The sequence below is a fragment of the Mixophyes fleayi genome, chromosome 4, assembly GCF_038048845.1.
Source record: "Mixophyes fleayi isolate aMixFle1 chromosome 4, aMixFle1.hap1, whole genome shotgun sequence".
NCBI lineage: Eukaryota > Metazoa > Chordata > Amphibia > Anura > Limnodynastidae > Mixophyes > Mixophyes fleayi.
In genome coordinates this window covers 333850198-333871779 of record NC_134405.1, presented here as the reverse complement: position 1 = coordinate 333871779, position 21582 = coordinate 333850198, and the positions used below count along the sequence as shown (strand labels likewise).

The 21582-nt window shown below is 42.2% G+C and overlaps 1 protein-coding gene and 1 long non-coding RNA gene across 3 annotated transcripts in view; one reads left to right on the top strand and one right to left on the bottom strand.

The window, feature by feature from the left end:
* LARGE1 (LARGE xylosyl- and glucuronyltransferase 1) overlaps positions 1–21582 on the bottom strand; it is a 325519-nt gene that overhangs the window by 92192 nt on the left and 211745 nt on the right. The gene's annotated exons all lie outside the window — the stretch shown is intronic.
* Positions 9252–13041, top strand: LOC142150302 (uncharacterized). The gene is made up of 3 exons (XR_012691072.1): positions 9252–9319; positions 9952–10115; positions 12677–13041. It is a non-coding gene; the product is annotated as an uncharacterized LOC142150302 (long non-coding RNA).

The window sequence follows — 21582 nt, the reverse complement described above, 5'->3', positions numbered from 1 at the left end:
GCTATGCAATTATTTTATTAGTGTGACTTGGGGACGGCATATTGTTGAGCTCTACTGATGTCTCTGTATAGGTAACCGATGAAAAAAAATAATGGTACCATAAGAGGCACATAATTGTCGACATCTGCACCTATTTTCACGTAGTGCGCATAAAATTTGCCGGACAAAATTTGTCCTTGTAGACATGAAAATATTTGCTCAAGGTGGTGGGAAGACCTGGGTGGATTAGATTTTAATGATGGGAAATGGGATAGAAGCATTAATACAGCGGATTATGCATATATATGTGAAAATGAGAATATATTTTTTGCAGAATGGAATATTTTAATGAGATGAAGAAGAGGAGACTGCCAGGTCTAGAGGCATTCTGGTCCCTGCTGAGATAGAGAGCGCTCTTTATAACTTGATTTGTTCTCTGAATATTCTGTTTCATGTTCAGTTTGATGCATTAGGTAAAAGGGGTTAATGGTGATTATCCATGCCTACTCAGATTACACATCCCCGAGAAGTCAAGCAATGATGAAACGCGTGGGGTTTCAGCCATGTGACCTGGATCATGTCATTTTCTACCAGGAAACGTGAGTCAGGTGGCTAACAACACGGATGCTCTGATTCGCTTACAGATAAGTCATGCTTTTATTTTATTCATGTATGTGCATTTGGTTTTATATACTGTATATATTGATATAAATAGGCTTACTACACCATGAATGTTGCACCCTGTTTACTTCTATTATGGAATTTCTGTAAAGAGCACTGGAATAGTGTTCAAACTTAGAGCTGTACCAAGGAACGCAAGACAACAACCCTCTGACCAACATTGGTACACACACAGCCCACTCAATACTTTTACCTTTGCATTCTAGCTGGTCCATTGTGCAATATGATGTAGCACATGCCCTTGTGTTTCAAACTCCCATTGTCCCATAGATTGTAAGCTTGCGAGCAGGGTTCTCTTACCTCTCTGTCTGTATGTATTACCCATTATTGTCTTATTAAGGTTTGTTCCCAATTGTAAAGTGCTACGGAATTTGCTGGCACTATATAAATAAATGTTGATGATGATGATGATGATGATGATGATGATGAAAGAAGACATAGTATTCTCCCTGATTTGGATGGTGGTTATCAACTATGGAGAGGGCAGATATTGGTTCGTAAAGGATTCAACTTGGATGTAGGATTAGAAAACGCGTATGGCTTCAAATATCGCTGCCTTACACACACAGACCCCGACTCATGTTCAGGCATAAGTCTGTTTGCCTAGCATATCTTGTGTGAAATAGCTTTGCGGATGACCTTACGCCAATAAACGCAATTGCGTGCAATTTATGACTGAAAGTAAATTACTCTTAAAACTGCCTACAGCATGAGAGGTGGGAACAGGGGAGAGAAGGGGCGGACTAATGTAGACCATGTACGGTAAGGAGGAGGTTCCGATGCAGACGTGGCCAATTAAAGTCCTGGGCTTCTCGTAAGAATGTTTGCTTTCAACCGTAACATTTGCACCCACTACAGATCCGGTGTAAATGCCGACTGATAATGATGATTGACACGGCATTGTCTTTTACTGAAAGTTACACGTCTGCGTGCCACTAGCTACCACAGAACATGTGAACGCAACTAAGAGAGACTATAAAAAGGCATTGTATGTACAACACGGCTGGAAATCATCTTTATTTAAATAATTGATGTTAAAAAACAAACAAACTGTACACCGACCTTTATGCAAATCTGCCACGGAGAAAACAATGAAACGCGCCTTGCAAATAAGGATTATTACTGAGCGAATGTAGCAATATTTGGAACACGTCATGTTCTGTGTAAATTTGTGGCGCTTGAAACCCTAAATGGAAAAAAAACAAAAAAGGGAAATCTCTTTCTGGTAGTGAATCCTCTAGTTTTAGTGACCTTGTTTTAATTTATTTCACGCTAATGACATTTTGTTGCAAGGTCCTGGCATTAAAGAGGTCATGAGGGGGATATTATATCCCCACAGACAGGTTTCCGATAAACTGAATGTGGCACCTGTAAGCTCGTTTTGTAGATGAAGGACAGTTTAAGCACAGCTGTCAGATCTCTGCCTGACCCAAGAGCCAGGCGCAGTTTATGAGATACTAAAAACAAGGTTGGTGATGATTTCTTCCTCCACCCTAATCCTTCCCCAACTACACCCCTGATATCCTTTAATCATGGAAAGTAAGTGACCCGCATAAAATTCCCAGCGTTCATCTCTCCGTCTGTACCCAGTTAGAGCTTGTCGTGAAGGCCAAAGTGATCCACTTACTCTCTGCGCTATAGAAAAGTTGTGTAAATAATGCTTAGAGTACTGCGCTCAAGAACACGCAACGACCTTGGAAACACAATGACCTTTAAAGATAGAGTCATGCATTATGTTTTCAGTTTCACATTATGTGTTTCTAGTTCTTTATGTTCTGTGTTATTCCTAGAATCCCTGTGTGACAGCTTTTTCTTATGGGTGTTGTTGTTTTTTTGTTTTATATATATATATATATATATATATATATATATATATATATATATATATATATATATATATACATACAGGAAAAAGTAATACAGCAAAGAGTCATTGGCACTTGATAAAGCACAAAGAAGCGATTGATTGTGACATACAAAAGTCAAATGATGGTTCACGTAAAACACCAGGGGCCTGATTCATTAAGGATTTTAACTTAAGAAACTTCTTATTTCAGTCTCCTGGACAAAATTATGTTACAATGCAAGGGGTGCAAATTAGTTTTCTGTTTTGCACATAAGTTAAATACTGGCTGTTTTTTCATGTAACACACAAATACTTGATAGCTTATTTGTACACTGAAATTTAAAGTCGATATTTGTGTGCTACATGAAAAAGCAGTCAGTATTTAACTTATGTGCAAAACAGAATACTAATTTGCACCCCTTGCATTGTAACATGGTTTTGTCCAGGAGACTGAAATAAGAAGTTTCTTAAGTTAAGATCCTTAATGAATTAGGCCCCAGGACACTAAACTTACCCATAAAGACTAAAAGAAGGGGGGGTATGATAGAAACTTTCAAATATATCAAGGGTATAACAAGGTGCAGGAGGGAAACATTCTTCAAAGGAAGAGAAGTATTAGAACAGGAGGACATGTACTGACACTGGGGGGAAGAAATCAGAGGAAAAACAACTTCGCAGAAGGGTTAGTGGATACATGGAATAGCCTCCCATCAGAGGTGGTAGAGGATAACACAGAAGAGCAGTTTAAACATGCTTGGGATAGACATAAGTATATCCTTATAAAGAATAAGGGATCAAATAAGGTTTAAGGTCACCATAGGTTAATAAAACAATGTGCAGACTAGATGGGCCAAGCGGTTCTTATCTGCCGTCAAATTCTATGTTTCTATAAAAATCATGTGTTTTTAAAAAATAAATACAGGTAAATTCACTATAGACATGAAAAGAAATAATATTTTTCTATTGTGCTTTTCTGTGGTATCTGACAATTATTTCAATTCTTTACAACAATCAATAGAAAGCAGAATAGGCATGAAAGAATGCAAGAAGAAAAGCATAAGAAACCTTTTGTCATAAACTTTGGAAGAAAAAAGACAACACAAAAAAAAACCAACTCTCTACACAATGCACAAAATAGTCTTCACATTTGTCATTAAATCAGTTAAATATTTAACAAATGCTTGTGCGTCTGGGACTCACCCACAACACAGGCACTATAGGTTTTCCACTTGTCCACTCTCCCGCAACGTCCAGGAGACTCCCGAATTGTGGGTAGGTCTCTCGGGAGAGGAAGTCATTCTCTCGCATTCTGCCCAGATCCTAGTGAAGTGGGCAGGATGTGAGAATCCATGACACAATTGAATCCTAGTATTCTGGCCCCACCCCATGCACACAAATTTACGATTTTGTGCCAATGTGTCAAGGGGGTCAAAATGCCGCTCTTTGCCACTAGTCACTCTCCTGGATTCCAGTGGAGGAGCGGCTTAATGACGCAATCCGTTTAATTAGGCCCCGCCCCTGCCATTCGATGGCGTCACATTGCAGGGGATGGGGGCATGGTGAACCAATGGTGTCACCACTCCCCCTCCTGCGCTTGTCACCTGACCTTCCCTCCGGGACCTCCCAGTGGTGAGGTCAGGTGACAGAAGGGGATCTGTAGCAAATTTTCCAATTGTGCACAATAGCCATATTACAGCAATATCGTACTAACACCAAGTGCACGTGTTAAGCGAAGGCTTGTCCCTATTTTACACTATAATACTCTTTACTGACAGAAAACTAGAGCTAATACTACTGTCCGGTTCCCATATAAAGATTGAAACTCCACACACACGTGCCTTGTCCTTATGTAACAGAGGGGTCTATGTATGAATGGGAGAACACCTGTTTTCGATGGAGATAGGTCTTCTCTCAATCTATCAAGGCGTTACCATCGGACACATACTAGCAGTTCTGGCTGGTGTAGCAGTAACTTTCCCCGTACCGCCGGCAGCCAGGATCACGGGGGAGCTGGGTATCATAGAGGCAGCTCTGAATGTTCTCAATGTACAGTCATCTCTGGTGAAGTCGCAAATTAAGGTCATTTTTATAGAACTGTATTTATATAAGTGGTTTCCCGTACAAAGCGCGTCAGCATCGTAAAGAAGGCGCCTCGTTCAGAGTATAGACGAGTAAAGTGAAATTTCACAGAGGAACAGGACGATTGACAGAGGTGTGAAGTTCTGCTGCTATAATTTAAGTGTTTATCTTTCGCTTTACCGCTCGGCGCTGTATTTGTAAATTTGCATTTCATGGAATTTATAGTCTACGAACAGATCTGAGATGATGGCGCTCAAAGAATTCTGCTGATGCGGGTGGGGAAGGATTAAGTCTGAATTACGCAGGTCGAAACATGGAAAATGTTGCTTAGAAATGCGGAATGGGGTAAATAATCTGTGAGTTTTGGAAATCTCTAGTATAGACCAATGCCCACTCGAAAAACCAGGTTGTTTTGCATGAAAGTGAAATAAAGGGTACAGAAGTGCACCTAGCCTGCAATCAACAAGCCGATCTATTCTCCCATCAGAAGATCCAAAAGCTCTGCCCTATGCGCAGATGCCACCATCTTAGCGCGATAATTCATTCGCTTCCTGTGTAAACGTCCGCACAGAAATTGGTGCATCGTGTCACAAAACGTCACTTGCTCTGCAAGTTGGCATTTTAAAAACGTTGGAATTGTCTCATCACATGTTAAACCTTCCTGTGTTACATGTAGTTTGAAAGTTCAGAAGTGCTGGGGTTTAAAAAAAAAATAGAATTCATATTTAACCAAGCTTTGTAGCTTTGAAGTCCTGGTACTTTTCGTTTATTGTTCTGTATGTTTTACCCTGTATGGTCCACTGTCTGTAACCTGTACGGTGCTGCAAAAACCTTGTGGAACCCTATAAATAAAGATTATTATTAATAATAATAATAACAATAATAATCATCATCATCATCATTTATTTATATAGCACCACTAATTCTGCAGCGCTGTACAGAGAACTCATTCACATCAGTCCCTGCCCCGTTGGAGCTTACAGTCTAAATTCCCTAATATAGTCTTCATCACATGTGATGAGACAATTCCAACGTTTTTAAAATGCCAACTTGCAGAGCAAGTGACTCATACACAGACAGAGGGAGCGACTAGGGTCAATTTGATAGCAGCCAATTAACCTACCAGTATGTTTTTGGAGTGTGGGAGGAAACCGGAGCACCCGGAGGAAACCCACACAAACAAAGGGAGAACATACAAACTCCACACAGATAAGGCCATGGTCAGGAAATGAACTCATGACCCCAGCGCTGTGAGGCAGAAGTGCTAACCACTACGCCACCGTGCTGCCCCAATAATAATTCCGGAAGAAGTATAAAGAAGGACAGACTAGAGAGACAGCTTTACAAAAGCTTAAAGTCTTTAACCCTTTACTATCACAGCAGACAGATCTCCGTCAGATTGGAGAAACCAGAATAGATGCTAAAGTTGTCTTCTTCTTAGTTAAAACATTACCCTTGCCAGTCCTTCGGAATGCTTAATATTCCAGAACCCTCCAGTGTGGCGTGAGTTCAGGCTGCTACTTGCAGAGGAGGCAGCGGGAGACTCAAGATGTTTTTTATACTTTGTTAAACCAACAGCAATGGCTTCAGGTTTACATTATGCCCGGAGGGGACCGTGGGTCTGCGTGGCTCCCAGTCGGATCTCCTTATGGCTAGATTGCTTTGTGAGGAGAGAAAATAAGAAAAATACTAAATTGGAAGACCTAATCTTCAAATCAGTTTTCCCCGTAGACAATGAGTCGGAGGGGCAGGGATATTTATGCAAGAGAGGACCACAAACACCTCAGGAGGGGACAGATCTCTCAAATGCTTCCCTGCTGTGGCCTTATGTGAGATAATACTGTTTATGTGCTTTCTACCTCTCCGTGCTCCTGATCAGCTGTCATACACGGGCATCGTATCATCATAAACAATAAATCAACCGTAAACATTAAATTGGGCTTGACAAGTGTACATGCATTGTGAAAAGGGTAATAGAATTGGCCTGTTATTCATTCCTTAATTCTGACCAATGCAGGTCAGATTGTTTTTGGGTGGGCCATGGGTTCGATTTAAATTCTGAAAAAACAAAAACAATATATTTTTGAGTAGCTCTGTCATGGGTTTAACTTGCTGTGTGTATGTTCCTTGTAAACATCACAGAAGACATAACATTTACGTTTCAGTTGACATCTGGAAAATCACTCCTTTAAGCGGCATTATATAGAAATGAAGCCCATATTCCCGAAGGAATTAGACTCCCTCTATTGACTCTAAATGAGGATGAGTAAATAAGCAACGTACATAAAAAGCTGAGTTATGTTCTGTTCCATCTGGGAGAGCAGAGGACCCATGTGCCAATCAGCTGTGCACGCCATAAGGTCACATCCTTGCTGAGCAAGATTTAAAGGGATTTTCCGCTTTAAAGGGTTTGTTTATGACTAATGGAGGATATGGAAGATTTTCTACTGCAGAAAGTATTCTCCCGTCCAATTTACACATTAAAAGTTTGCCGGGCAGCTCGGCGATGCCCAGCACCCTGGCAATACTGGCTGTAGGTGGTCAGAGGACTTTTAACTCTTCGTCAGCCTGTGCCGGGTCCTTCTTGCATTGCAGGATCAAAGTGTGCAGTGCAACCTGGAAGCCTAGAGGCCAAGAAAAAATAATAAAGCAAAAAGAAAAATAGATAAGAAGAATAAAAATGAATTAAAAAAGGGGGGAAAAAATGCTTTATTTAAATAATAAAGCAATGTTCTCTTTGGAAAGCCTAAGAAATAGGAGTGCAGTGGTGGTACATGTACTACCGCTGTCAGAGCCGGATTAAGGGAAGGGAGGCCCCCGGGCTAAGGGTGCTGTGTGACCCGCCCATGAGGACCCCAGCCATGAGGCCCTCCCTCCCATGTGAGATTACCTCCCTCTTTTGTTCCACTCCCTGTAGACTATGAGTCATAGTCTCACTCTCACGAGATCTCCTCAGTAAGCAGGCAGCTACCAGCATAACATTTGCTGTTAGCTGCCTACCATTCTCCTTGAACAGGTGACAGTCGGAGCCGAGGGTGGGGACGCTCCCGACCTGATGAATGCCAGCGGGCACCCAAGCTGCCCGAGGCCCCTGGTCTGTAGCCCCTTTAGCCCTATTGTTAATTCGGCTCTGACCGCTGTATATGGCAATATACCGCGAGCCATGGTCTTTACCGATCCATGGACTTTGGTAGATAGGGAGAAGACCTAAATCTGTCCATCTAGTGCTTCTCTGCTGTTGATAAACAGACCTTAAATATTAAGTTTGCTTAATCCCCTCCATTCCCAACAATAGTACTTCCTTGGGTGCAGTTCGGCTCTCTCAGTAATGGGGGATCTTTATGGTTTTAAATTAGAGATGCTGCGAAGATGCACGAAGGGTGTTGTTTAGGGTTTTGTAGGTGAGTAATTTGAATTGGATTCTGGAGGACACGGGGGGCCAGTGTGGGGATTTGCAGTGTGGTGCAGCTGATACAGTGAGAGGAGGATAAGTCTTGCCGTGCCGTTTAACAAGAGTAGGGGGCGCGTCAAAAGTCCCTGCAGTGGTCACAGCTGTATCCTAATAAAGCTCTTTAGCAGAATTCACATACAATATAATAGCGTCACATTGCAACTTTTAAGAAACATAACGGGAAGAGTCGGCATTGCCCGTGACGCAAGGACTTAACTTTTATCAAAAGTGCCTGGTACTCAACTCTCGTCACATAATGCTATGTGTGAGTCCCAGAGGATAGACCCCCATCAAAGTAACCTTATTGGGAAAGGAGGGGGATCTATAAATATTTATCTGTAAAATGGAAAATACCCTTTAGGTTTGATCCAAGACCTAACATTAGGTAGACAGATCCTTCTACATCAAGTTCTCCTACCCGTGATCCAATGCGGCGAATTTAATAAGCACAGAACATATTTTAATGAATTATATCACTTTATACCACAAACATAGAGATTTATTGTACAGCAACAGCTGGGAAACAAGTGTTTGATTGGATACACACTCGCGGTGAGAGATAAGCTGGAGTATAGCTCATGAGATGTATTGTCATAGAAGGTGAAAGTCAGTAGGGAGCACGGACTGCAGAGCGAGAGTGAGGATGTGTGTGTGTTACTGGGCTCTACAGGTCATTTACTAAAGTGCAGGAATGTAGATGTGTCTTTATAATGTCCTTCTAATCAGCCTCGTGCTTAATCAACAGATCAAACTGACTCCAGAAAATTGTCTGGAAACCCACACGGTGGATAGAGTAAAAATGTCACTTTAAAGTCCTGACTGCTACCATTTTAGGTCTACCCCATTCATTTCAAATGCACAAAAGTGACACATGTAACAACGACAGTCCCATTGTCCTCTAACACAGACAGGCTATCTACTATGAAATGGTGATAACAAAGATCTTCTAACACCGCTTGTTTAATAAAATAGGGACAGAGAAGATGACTGATGCTGGCTGACAGCCGTAGGAGAACCCTTTACCGATAAGTCTTGATTCCTGCACAGGGCTACCATCAGGGAGGTAGGGCCGGTACAGCTGTGAGGGGCCCGGAGAGAGACCCCTTTGGCCTGTCCGAACCCCTGGTCTGTCCAGGCCCCTTAGTCTGACTGCCTGCCCCCTCTGCGATGCTGTGGCTCCCAGTCACTGATAGGCTAGGGGCGTGTGGCGCAGTGACGTCATCACTGTGTGCCACACTTCTGTCTGTCAGTGACTGGGAAACGCTGCATCGTGTGAACAACAGGTAAATGAATTGGGCATTTATTATGATTTGGGGGCTGGGGAGTGGAGCATTTATTCGGATAGGGGGGAACAGATCATTTATTCTGATGGAGGAGCTGATCATTTATTCTGATAGGGGAGGGGGGAGCGGAGCATTTATTGTGATGGGGCGGAGCATTTATTGTGACGAGGAGCTGGTCATTTATTGTGATGGGGGAGCGGAGCATTTATTGTGATATGGGAGGGGGGGAGCAGAGCATTTTCTGTGATGAGGGTGTGAGCAGAGCATTTACTTTGATCAGGGGTTGAGCAGAGCATTTACTGTGATGAGGAAGGGGGGCAAATGTGATGAGGGGGGCGGGGCATGTACTGAGATGGAAGGGGGGCATGCACGGCAAAGAGGGAGGAAGGATCCTGCCAGATTAATTAGTACTTGGGTACAAATGTGCAGGGGAACTTGGACTTCCAGTCTCACTAGTAAAAAAATAATAATACAATGGTAAAAAAAAAAAGTATATACATAAAAAAGATAAAATCTAAAAAAAAATAAAAAATATTTGCAGCCATTTCTGATAGATGCTTTATTTAAATATATAAAACATGTTTCCTACTCATCTCTCCTGCTATCACCATTCTTTATCTCATGCTTCGCAGGAAGAAGCACAAACTGGGCGATGACGGGTGAATCACCCCATCTTGTTCTGTCTACCAACAAGTCCCTGGCACTACAGGTTCAACGGGCTGCGGATCCGCTTCGTACAGTCAGCAACCCACTATGTGGACTTTGGGGGGCTCCAACCTCCAATCATTAAAAACAGGTGCCCTTGATGTGCTTTCCAGTTCATGCTTAGGATCACTCGCCATAATATAATATGTTTTCTTATCAATCGGGCTTTAAAGGGCATACATAATGTATTTTTTTAGCATACTACATTCTCCTTGTCCATAAATATTAACACACCTTTCAACATTTGGGTATCCGTCACCGGGATAGTGGGTGTGGCCACATCACCATGGGGGAGTGCCCACCAGGGGTGAGGCACGGCCACACCCCAGGGTGTGTCTAGCATTTTTGAAGTGTTAGGTTGCCCTGTACTCTCCCCTCCAAGTCTCCCAAATTTCCCACATGTGGGACAAAGCTGTCCTGATTGGGATGGAGGAACATGGCCCTCAAATCGGTACTGTCCTCCCAAAATTGGGATACTTGGGAGATATGTTTTAAGAGCAGTGAGAATTGCACACACTATACAGTGTTGCATTGTGCAGTCGGCCAATATATATATATATAAAGAAAAACAAGTTTATAACCATATTAAATTGGTGACTTACATAAATGACAGTGAATGCATTTATTTTGGCAGTAGTTTTCCTATAACAATACAGTATGATTTAATAAAAAGCACTCTACATTTGGGAGGCATAAAAGGGAGGTAAAAAAACATCAATGCCGACTTAGATCTGTCTTTCCGAGGGGTTTAGATCTTAAATTCTCCCAGGGCAAAAAAAGCTGTATACATACACTCCGTTAATAAGGGTCTGCTTAATGATTAGGAATTGCCCTCTCTTCTCCCTTTATATGTAGAGTGAAATCCTGGCAACGCAGTGGCAGGCCGGGAACTTCACAGGGATTCGCTAATGTGCTGGATATGACCTTGCAAAAATAATGTTCTCACAAACCCCGGGAGAGGCACGGGGAGCGGGGAGGAGGGGATTCTGTTCATTCAGCAGCAAGATAATTAGCAAAATGCTTCTTGGTCTGAAGATTGAGGCTCGCAGCTCCCATTTCAGAGGTAATGCTAAGAGCTTGGTACATGCAGCAACAAAATCCTGTACTTTCAGCTCTAAAGTACATCTACAATGACAATTTATGGCTTAACAGGGGAAACAAGAGGTTGTGGAGACAGATTTAGGCATGCTGACAGCTATCTTCTGGGTCGGTATGGATAGTCATGAGTATTGATGAGAGAGTGAACCTCCCATGTACTGGTAGGAGCATGCTCACTGTGCTCCTGTGAAACCATCCGTGACATCATCAAACTGTAGGAAGTCTGTCAGCTTCCAGCACACTGGCTCTGAATGGTCACATGACATTACTGACACAGCTCAAACCAGCTAATTTCAATGATGAGTCTCCCGTGATGTTGTCCCACCCACTATCTCTCTACTCTCTTCTTTTAAAAGAGTGGGGGGGAGGCGGTGGGAAGAGAGACAGAAAAAATGAGACGACTATTGCAGAAAGTACTCTCAGGGTCATGTAGAACTTCAGGATATATTACATATTATCAGGGCCGTAACTAGGGCAGTGCGACAGGGGCGACCGCGCAGGGCGCAACGCTGAAGGGGGGCACAATTTAGGAATATTTTAGGTTAATTTGGTTAAAATTGAGGGCTAGGGGGGCGTCATTTGTCTTTCTCGTCCCGGGCGCTAGAATTCTAAGTTACGGCTCTGCATATTATATTGTGTCTTTATATAATATATATGGGCATATCAAACTATATGGGTATGCTGGCTATCTGGTTGCATGGATGTATTCTGGCTTTGTACTGGCATATTGGCTATATGGGGGCTTATGAAGCTACTATATGGAGGTATACTGGCTATGTGGTGTCATTTGAGGCTATATGGAGGTATATGGGGTTTGTGAGGGTATATCTTGACATATAAGTTCTCATCCAAAAAGCAGCATTGGACTCGTGGCCTTGATTTGAGCATCTAGATTTCAACCAAGGTGCATAAGTTTACGAAACAATATGGCAGCATTTGTGGAGGGCCATAAGTCTGCAGACACCAAGGGGAGCAGTTTGGTTCACAGCAAAGTACGGAGCAGGCACCAGGTGGGCTTAATTAGGCAGACCACTGTAGACCTTAGGCTCTGTAGTAGAGGTGTCTCCAACAGTGGAGTTTAGGGGGACTCTTTATAAACAAATGTTAACATACCATGACAAAAATGATGAGGCCAGTTTTTTTAAACATAAACCACTGTGACTATATGAAGAAGCTTAGTAATTATCATTTTCCATGGTCAGTTTCCTCAGGCTGCTATTAATTAATTATAGTTCTGCACAGTGTCATGTGACTACCAGGGCAACTACAGTCACATGGTACATGAGCAGAGTGGCTTTGGAGCACCCTTCTGAGCTCAGTCTGTTCTGTACACCATAACCCCTAACCCCCCCTGCTATCACATGACATACTGACAGCCATACTTGTTTACCCTCCAGAGAGAATTTGAAAAGGAGATAATCATTTGTAGAATGACAGCAAAGAAAAAAATCTGATGTATGTTTAAAAGGTATTAACTTGCTATTTGAAGAGAAAAGTCATTGTTGCTTTAAATATTTGAATCTAATTTTTAACAATTCATTGTTTTTTAATTAGTGAAAAGGAAAACCCAAAGTTCCACTGTGCGTGCGGAAACCGACTACCTGAGTGGCACGTGGCCATATCTCCTCAGACTGGCCCGGCGAAGCCGGAAGTTACCCCTTACCGCTCTCTGCCAGTATCAATGAGGCAACTAAACAATCAGACTTCTCACTGCACAATGATATATATATAGGCCGCTAGGTGAGACAAGGTGCACTTTGTAAACAAATAAATAAAGTATTTGGGGTTAAACACCCCCAAAGGAAAAATAAAACTGTGTTGTTGTGAATTTAAAAAATCCCCAATACACAATACCCAGAAAGAGACCGGTGCACTTGGCGTGATATATACAACACCACAGCCTAACGGGATTGGACGTCCTGACAGAGGAAATCTATAAATAGTTTAAGATATAAAAACCGGCTCCTCTCCACCTTGCCGGTGATTTATCATGGTCGCTGTAATATTTAAGCTGTCTCAGCAGCACAGTAGCATCATTAACGCTCAGGAGAAAATTTCCCAGTGGTCCGAACACGAGAGCAGGAACCAGGGGAAGAAAGAGAGAGAGAGGGAAAAAAAAAACGTCCTGTTTTTGTAACTTTGCTTAATTTTGTTGTGAAAGCTGCAGAAAAAAAACCCTCATATATTATTGTTAGGAAAGAGAGTCATTTATCAAAGTTTTACTGCAAGTTTGCACTTTGGTAAGAGGCGGTTTTATCGCTTTGTGTGTTTTGTTCTGTTCTGCAAGAAAGCATCACAGAGAAAGGATTTGCGGTTAATCACTTTGCATTCGGCCCTCTTACAGAAAACGTTTGTTTTGTTTCCTGCTGCTTAAGTACAGTACATGGAAGCACTTTTTTTCCCCACCTTAAATTTATTTCTCCCTATTTACAGCTGTGTATGTTTTACTACTGCTGATTCCTATTACAGTGCACCGGTCACCAACACATCGCGGACACAGACAGTTTTTTGGCTGAACCAGATTTAATAATGCAATTCAGTAAGAGTTACCAGTGACATATCTAAAGATAAGCAATATCAGGGTGGAGCCCATCACCCCCTCGCACCCTCCAACATGTTTTACAAACCAGATAACCAGCATATAATACATTATATACTTCCAATATTATCAGCTACAAAATTGGAACAAGATATGTCCAGGGCAGTGGAAGCTCCCTGGGCGTCCTCAGGTTCTGCCCTCAAGAGCTGCCCCAACCCCCACTTCCTACCTTGTGGGATCTTCTGTTCCTCTGTCAGACTGGGACTGTGGTGCTGGGTTGTGACATCATAGTTCAGCGCCACAGTCACTGCCCACAACTGACATGGAGGAGCAGCAACCAGCAGCTTCACAGACATAAGAACTTGCCAGCCGCTGCCATCCGTGTCAGCCACCGGCGCTCAGTGTAGGGGAGTCACGGGGAAATAAAAAACACTGAATGAGTGACATTATGTTTTAGGCATCGACTAAATCTAGGTTTGGCTTGTAGTGGCGGCAACCCTGGATATGCCCCACTCTTTCATCTACCAAAATCGGCTATAGAAAATCAGCTTCATCACCTAAGAAAGGGGCCTATTGATATTGATAGCGATATTTCTACAGTGGTCGATGATCAGATAAAATATACCATCACGGCCGGAGAGACAATAAATACACACACAGGTGGGGTGTAGTATATGAGTTTATCAACACAAATCATCATCTATATATAATGTTTTAGTCATGCAGATATTTTAGCACTGTGCAAGTGTGAATCACAAAGTCCAACATCAGAAGATATTACAAAGAACAAAGAAAGATATATATGTCCTGTGAAACTGGACATAACTGTTGCAAATCATAGTTGCAGTTCTTGCATGTCTTTGAAACTTGTTAATAAAACTAAAGCCTATTGTGACTTATAAAGTTGTAGGCCTGAACCCTGAACAATATTTTTCTGAACAAACCAAGTTAACCCTTTCAATAAATATACCTCTTAGACTATGTTATGAGCTTCCAGGTCCAAAAAAAAAAGAAGGGTATAAAATATATATTTTTTTCGGTTCAGCTTTACTGTTAATGCCATTGTGAGATCAACCAGCAATAGCGAGAACAATTCACTGCACGCGAGAGAAAGTTACGCATGTAATGAATTGAATGGGCTTTTCGCTCGCAGCCAATGCTTGGCAATGGCCAGATAATTTGCATGCAAAAGACTATTTTTCTCCTGCGCAAAAGCAAAAAAATCAGGCAATTAACTTGCAAAAATATCTTATTCTTTGCATGAGAACCATTTCCTCCTGCAAAAGAGGGGAATTGAATAGGCCCCAAAGTATTAAACAAGGAATATGTGAATGCTATTCAAAAGCAGGATAAAAGCTGTGTAGCGCTTTCTTACAGCCGTTTCAAGGTGTCAACCTCTTTGTCAAGGATATCCTACAATGCTACACAACTGCAACCATCGGCTAACACATATCGGAGACTGCCTGGACAGGCAGTGGACAAAAGGGAAGGAATAGATGAATGGATGGAAGGGAGAGTACTGGGAGAATAAAACCAGCACTGTTCAGTGTGCCTAATTTACAAGGCACACAATGGGTAAGTAGCCACGCAAGACCCTTTTGGTGAAGCGCATGGGTTTAGCAGAAGTCCGGAAGTTGCTCTTGCAGCATTTTTCGGTTGCCGAGATGTCTCACGAGAGCAGGGAGTAGGCTTGCACCTTAATGTGTTACAATATGGGTGCTATATAATAGCTTTGTATGTATAGTTTTAACTAGAGATGGTCACTGACCCCCGTGTTTTGGTTTTGGATTCGGTTTTGGATCTGGATTACCGTCGTGTTTTGGTTTTGGTTTTGGTTTTGCAAAACCGCCATTGCGTGTTTTGGTTTTGGTTTTGGTTTTGTTTGGTTTTGTTTTGCTATTTTTTGGGAAAATCCATGTTTTTGGGCCTAAATTAACCCAATTTAGTGCTCCAACTGTTTTAGAGACAAGTAATCTAATTGTTGAGGTAATAAATCATCCAAAAAAACAGTTTAATTCTTCGTTGGTAGGCCTATTCTACACACAAAACAGATTGTCTTCCTCTCCATCTATGCATATTGGCAATGCAGCCATCGTCTTTGAATGTATATTACACCCTACACTTATAGTTAAATATGTAAAGAAATGGAAAAAGCCAGTTTGGTTTCTGTCTCTCAAGGCCCCCCTCCACTTGTATAAAATAGCAAAAAATTCAGCCATTATAGACTGTACAATATTAATTGACATGGAGAAAGCCAGTTTGGTTTCTGTCTCTCTAGGCCCCCCTCCACTTGTATAAAATACTAAAAAATTCAGCCATTATAGACTGTACAATATTAATTGACATGGAGAAAGACAGTTTGGGGTCACTCTGTCTCTCTAGGCCCCCCTCCACTTGTATAAAATACCCAAAAATTCAGCCATTATAGACTGTACAATATTAATTGACATGGAGAAAGCCAGTTTGGTTTCTGTCTCTCTAGGCCCCCCTCCACTTGTATAAAATACTAAAAAATTCAGCCATTATAGACTGTACAATATTAATTGACATGGAGAAAGACAGTTTGGGGTCACTCTGTCTCTCTAGGCCCCCCTCCACTTGTATAAAATACCAAAAAATTCAGCCATTATAGACTGTACAATATTATGAAAAATGGACAAAGCCAGTTTAGGGTCACTCTGTCTATGACACCCTACCCTTAAGGATAAATTGCCCTAACAGCAGCCTTTCAAGATGGTATGTGATATGGAAATGCCACAAGTCCCTTTCCTCTTTGGGGGTAGATTGCACCCTACACTTACATAGAAAGTTTTAAAAAGATGTTATCGGCATCATCTTCAGCTTCATCCTCACCCTCATCAGTGTGTACGTCATCATCACAGACTATCAATTCATCGCCGCTTGAATCCGCCATTAGAGAACAGTCAGTGCTTGGATGTCTTGGATGGTGAAGGCCTTCCTCGTGGAAGATGTAGTTCATTTTTATAAACATCATTTTCTCCACATTTTTGGGAAGTAACCTTCTACGGCGATCACTGACTAAGTTCCCTGCTGTGCTGAACACTCGTTCAGAGTACACACTGGAGGGTGGGCAGCTTAGGTATTGCAAAGCAAGTTTGTACATGGGTTTCCAAATGGCCTGCTTTTCTTCCCAGTAAGGAAAGGGACTGTCTGACATTTCCATATCAACTACCTCTTGAAAGTAATCCTCCACCATCCTTTGCATGTTTATACTCATATTGGATGGACTTATGGGCAAAGTGACACTTTTTTTTGAAAAATCCTTCAAACCAGCCCAGATGTTAAATTGTTCTCGTCTGCCCCCTGTGTCTTCCCTGCTTCTTTTTTGGAAATTTAATTTTTTACGAGCAACAGCTTGAGAAAGTGAAGGAGGACACGTCGTCAAGCCGAGGCCCAGTTCAGCGGCCAACTTGCTGAGCAATAGCTCCTTGCAAAAGTTCACATCTCGCTCATTTACAAGTAAAGACTCAATGTAGGTTTTAAACCTTGGATCAAGCACAGTGGCCAAAACGTACTGATCCGAGTTCAAGATCTTAATAACTCGAGGATCATTGTGAAGCGAATTAAGTACTTGATCGACAAGGCCAACATACTTTGCTGAATTGCTTGCTTTCAGCTCCTCCTTCATTTTCTCAAGCTGCTTTTCCAATAGTCTAATTAAAGGAATGACTTGGCTCAAACTAGCAGAGTCTGCACTGACCTCACATGTCACAACTTCAAATGGTTTCAGCACCTTGCACAGCACTGAAAGGATTCCCCACTGTGCAAGAGTGAAATACATCCCCCCTCCTTTCCCAATGTCATGACTTGTGCAATATGCTTGGATGGCTTTGCGCTGTTCCTCCATCCTCTGAAGCATGTACAGGGTGGAATTCCACCGAGTTACCACCTCTTGCTTAAGTTGGTGGCAGGGCAAGTTAAACTGCTCTTGGAGCTGCTGTAATCTCCTACATGCTGTGGCTGAATGCCTGAAATGGCCTGAAATTTTACGGGCCACCGAAAGCATCTCCTGCACCTCACGGTTATTTCGTAGGAAGCTCTGCACCACCAAGTTGATGGTGTGAGCAAAACAGGGAATATGTTGGAAATCACCCAGCTGTAATGCTCGCACTATATTGTTGGCGTTATCTGAAATGACATACCCTGGGGAGAGTCCGAGTGGTATAAGCCATGCATCAATCACATCTCTCAGTTTGCGTAACAAATTGTCAGCCGTATGCCTGTTAGTGAAGCCGGTGATACAAAGAGTGGCCTGCCTGTGACAAATGTTACGTAGTGGTGTACATGCTGCTGCTGTTCCTGCTGGTGAAGGTGAATGACCAACCCAGTGGGCTGTCACAGTCATATAGTCTTTGGTTTGGCCACTTCCACTTGTCCACATATCTGTGGTTAAGTGAACAGTGGGCAGAATGGCATTTTTCAGCGCAATCTCTACATTTTTACACACTTTTTGGTATAGTTGTGGAATAGCTTTACGGGAGAAATGGTGTCGCGATGGAATTCTGTAACGCGGACACAAAACCTCAATTAACTGTGAAAAACCAGCTGCGTTTATTGTGGAGATTGGACGCAGATCTAACACTAACATTGCAGCCATGGCGTCTGTGATTCGCTTGGCGACTGGGTGACTGCTGTCATATTTGCTTCCCCTCGCAAATGATTGTTTCACAGTTAATTGCTGAAATGTAGGACTGCTCATTTTATTCACCTGCCTCTGGGATGACGATTCACCCCCAGCAGCAGCAACAGCAGCAGCAGGACTAACGCTTTCTTCAGAGGAATCAATAATAGTGCCGGAGTCATCCAGCCTTAAGTGGGATGCCGGGCTAACTCCGAGCGCTACTGAGGATATTGATGAGGATGGTGTGGTGGGTGTATTTTGTAGCCGTCGGTATGTCGGTGAGCGGAGGGTCTTAGCTGATGAGGGAGTGCTTGTATTCTTTTGGGAAGAACTTTCAGCTTTTCCCAACACTTTGCCATGAACTCTCGTTAAATGGCGTAACATAGACGAGGTTCCAAGATGGTTAAGGTCCCTCCCTCGACTGACTGTGGCTTCACATACACTACAAATGGCTATACAATTGTTGTCTGGATTTGGGTAGAAATAATTCCACACATAAGAAGTGGATTTTTTTGTTTTATGCCCAGGCATGACAATGGCCTTTTTCTTGTCACGTGCCAGAACTGCTGCCACTGGTGCAGGACTTACACAAACAACCTCATCCTCATCAACATCCTCATTAGCGCCCTCGTCGCCTACACAAATCTCCCCCTCATCCTCTTCTAATTCCAAAGTGGCATCCTCAATTTGGGTATCACCGGCTACACTCGGGCTATTAAGGCACACATCAGCAGAATGCTCACGATTAGACATCCCACTGTTGGATGGACTCTCCACAGGGATTGTTGTCATTTGTGAATCAGAGCAAATATTCTCCTGTAATGCCTCACTGGTATCTTGCAGCTCAGCTTTGACGCGTAACAGTAGTTGTGCACCAATTGTAGCCTGGGTAACTTTTTGGGATCTGCCACTAATAGCCAAAGGTGAAGGCCTCATTCTCTCTTTGCCACTGCGTGTGTAGAATGGCATGCTTGCAATTTTTTTTTTATCGTCACTTAACTTTTGCTCAGTTACACTTCTTTTTCGCTTCAATACAGTAAATTTTTTTTTGGTTTTTGTTTTTTGCACTAATTTGAAAACACTCTGTTGTTTGACATCGCCTTGGCCAGATGACGTACTGGGAACACTAACATCAGGACTGGTGACAGAACCTGGTTGCTCATTTAGATCATATGTGGACTGCTTTGAATCCATTCTGAGCGCAAACCACTGAGGAGTGCTAAAAATTATTGAGTAGATACTGCTGACAGATATGACTTTTGACAGCCAGAAATATTAATGCACAATTAGGGAGGACACCCCAAAAACACTGAGGAGTGCTAAAAATTATTGAGTAGATACTGCTGACAGATATGACTTTTGACAGCCAGAAATATTAATGCACAATTAGGGAGGACACCCCAAAAACACTGAGGTGTGCTACAAATTATTGAGTAGATACTGCTGACAGATATGACTTTTGACAGCCAGAAATATTAATGCACAATTAGGGAGGACACCCCAAAAACACTGAGGAGTGCTAAAAATTATTGAGTAGATACTGCTGACAGATATGACTTTTGACAGCCAGAAATATTAATGCACAATTAGGGAGGACACCCCAAAAACACTGAGGAGTGCTAAAAATTATTGAGTAGATACTGCTGACAGATATGACTTTTGACAGCCAGAAATATTAATGCACAATTAGGGAGGACACCCCAAAAACACTGAGGAGTGCTAAAAATTATTGAGTAGATACTGCTGACAGATATGACTTTTGACAGCCAGAAATATTAATGCACAATTAGGGAGGACACCCCAAAAACACTGAGGAGTGCTAAAAATTATTGAGTAGATACTGCTGACAGATATGACTTTTGACAGCCAGAAATATTAATGCACAATTAGGGAGGACACCCCAAAAACACTGAGGAGTGCTAAAAATTATTGAGTAGATACTGCTGACAGATATGACTTTTGACAGCCAGAAATATTAATGCACAATTAGGGAGGACACCCCAAAAACACTGAGGAGTGCTAAAAATTATTGAGTAGATACTGCTGACAGATATGACTTTTGACAGCCAGAAATATTAATGCACAATTAGGGAGGACACCCCAAAAACACTGAGGAGTGCTAAAAATTATTGAGTAGATACTGCTGACAGATATGACTTTTGACAGCCAGAAATATTAATGCACAATTAGGGAGGACACCCCAAAAACACTGAGGAGTGCTAAAAATTATTGAGTAGATACTGCTGACAGATATGACTTTTGACAGCCAGAAATATTAATGCACAATTAGGGAGGACACCCCAAAAACACTGAGGAGTGCTAAAAATTATTGAGTAGATACTGCTGACAGATATGAATTTTTACAGCCAGAAATATTAATGCACAATTAGGGAGGACACCCCAAAAACACTGAGGAGTGCTAAAAATTATTGAGTAGATACTGCTGACAGATATGACTTTTGACAGCCAGAAATATTAATGCACAATTAGGGAGGACACCCCAAAAACACTGAGGAGTGCTAAAAATTATTGAGTAGATACTGCTGACAGATATGACTTTTGACAGCCAGAAATATTAATGCACAATTAGGGAGGACACCCCAAAAACACTGAGGAGTGCTAAAAATTATTGAGTAGATACTGCTGACAGATATGACTTTTGACAGCCAGAAATATTAATGCACAATTAGGGAGGACACCCCAAAAACACTGAGGAGTGCTAAAAATTATTGAGTAGATACTGCTGACAGATATGACTTTTGACAGCCAGAAATATTAATGCACAATTAGGGAGGACACCCCAAAAACACTGAGGTGTGCTACAAATTATTTAGTAGATACTGCTGACAGATATGACTTTTGACAGCCAGAAATATTAATGCACAATTATGGGGGACACCCCAAAAGCGCTGGGGAGTGCCAAATATGAAGAAAAAATAATAAACCTCTATCCTCCTCTCTGCACTAGCGATTTTGGTTAGAGCAATTGCAAGAACAATATGGTATTCTCTGTCCCTGCTCTAATTAGCCTATGACTACACCCTGCTCTCTCCCTCTGTCAAATGGCGATGGATTGCTGTGGAGGCGTGTATTTATAAAGTTGAAGTATCGCGAGAACCGAGTCCCGAGATCCGACGACGTCACAATGACGTTCGGCCTCGATTTGGATTCGGAATGGGCGGGAGAGTACCGAGCTGCTCAGCTCGGTACTCGGATACCCAAAGTTCGGGTGGGTTCGGTTCTCGGAGAACCGGACCCGCCCATCTCTAGTTTTAACCA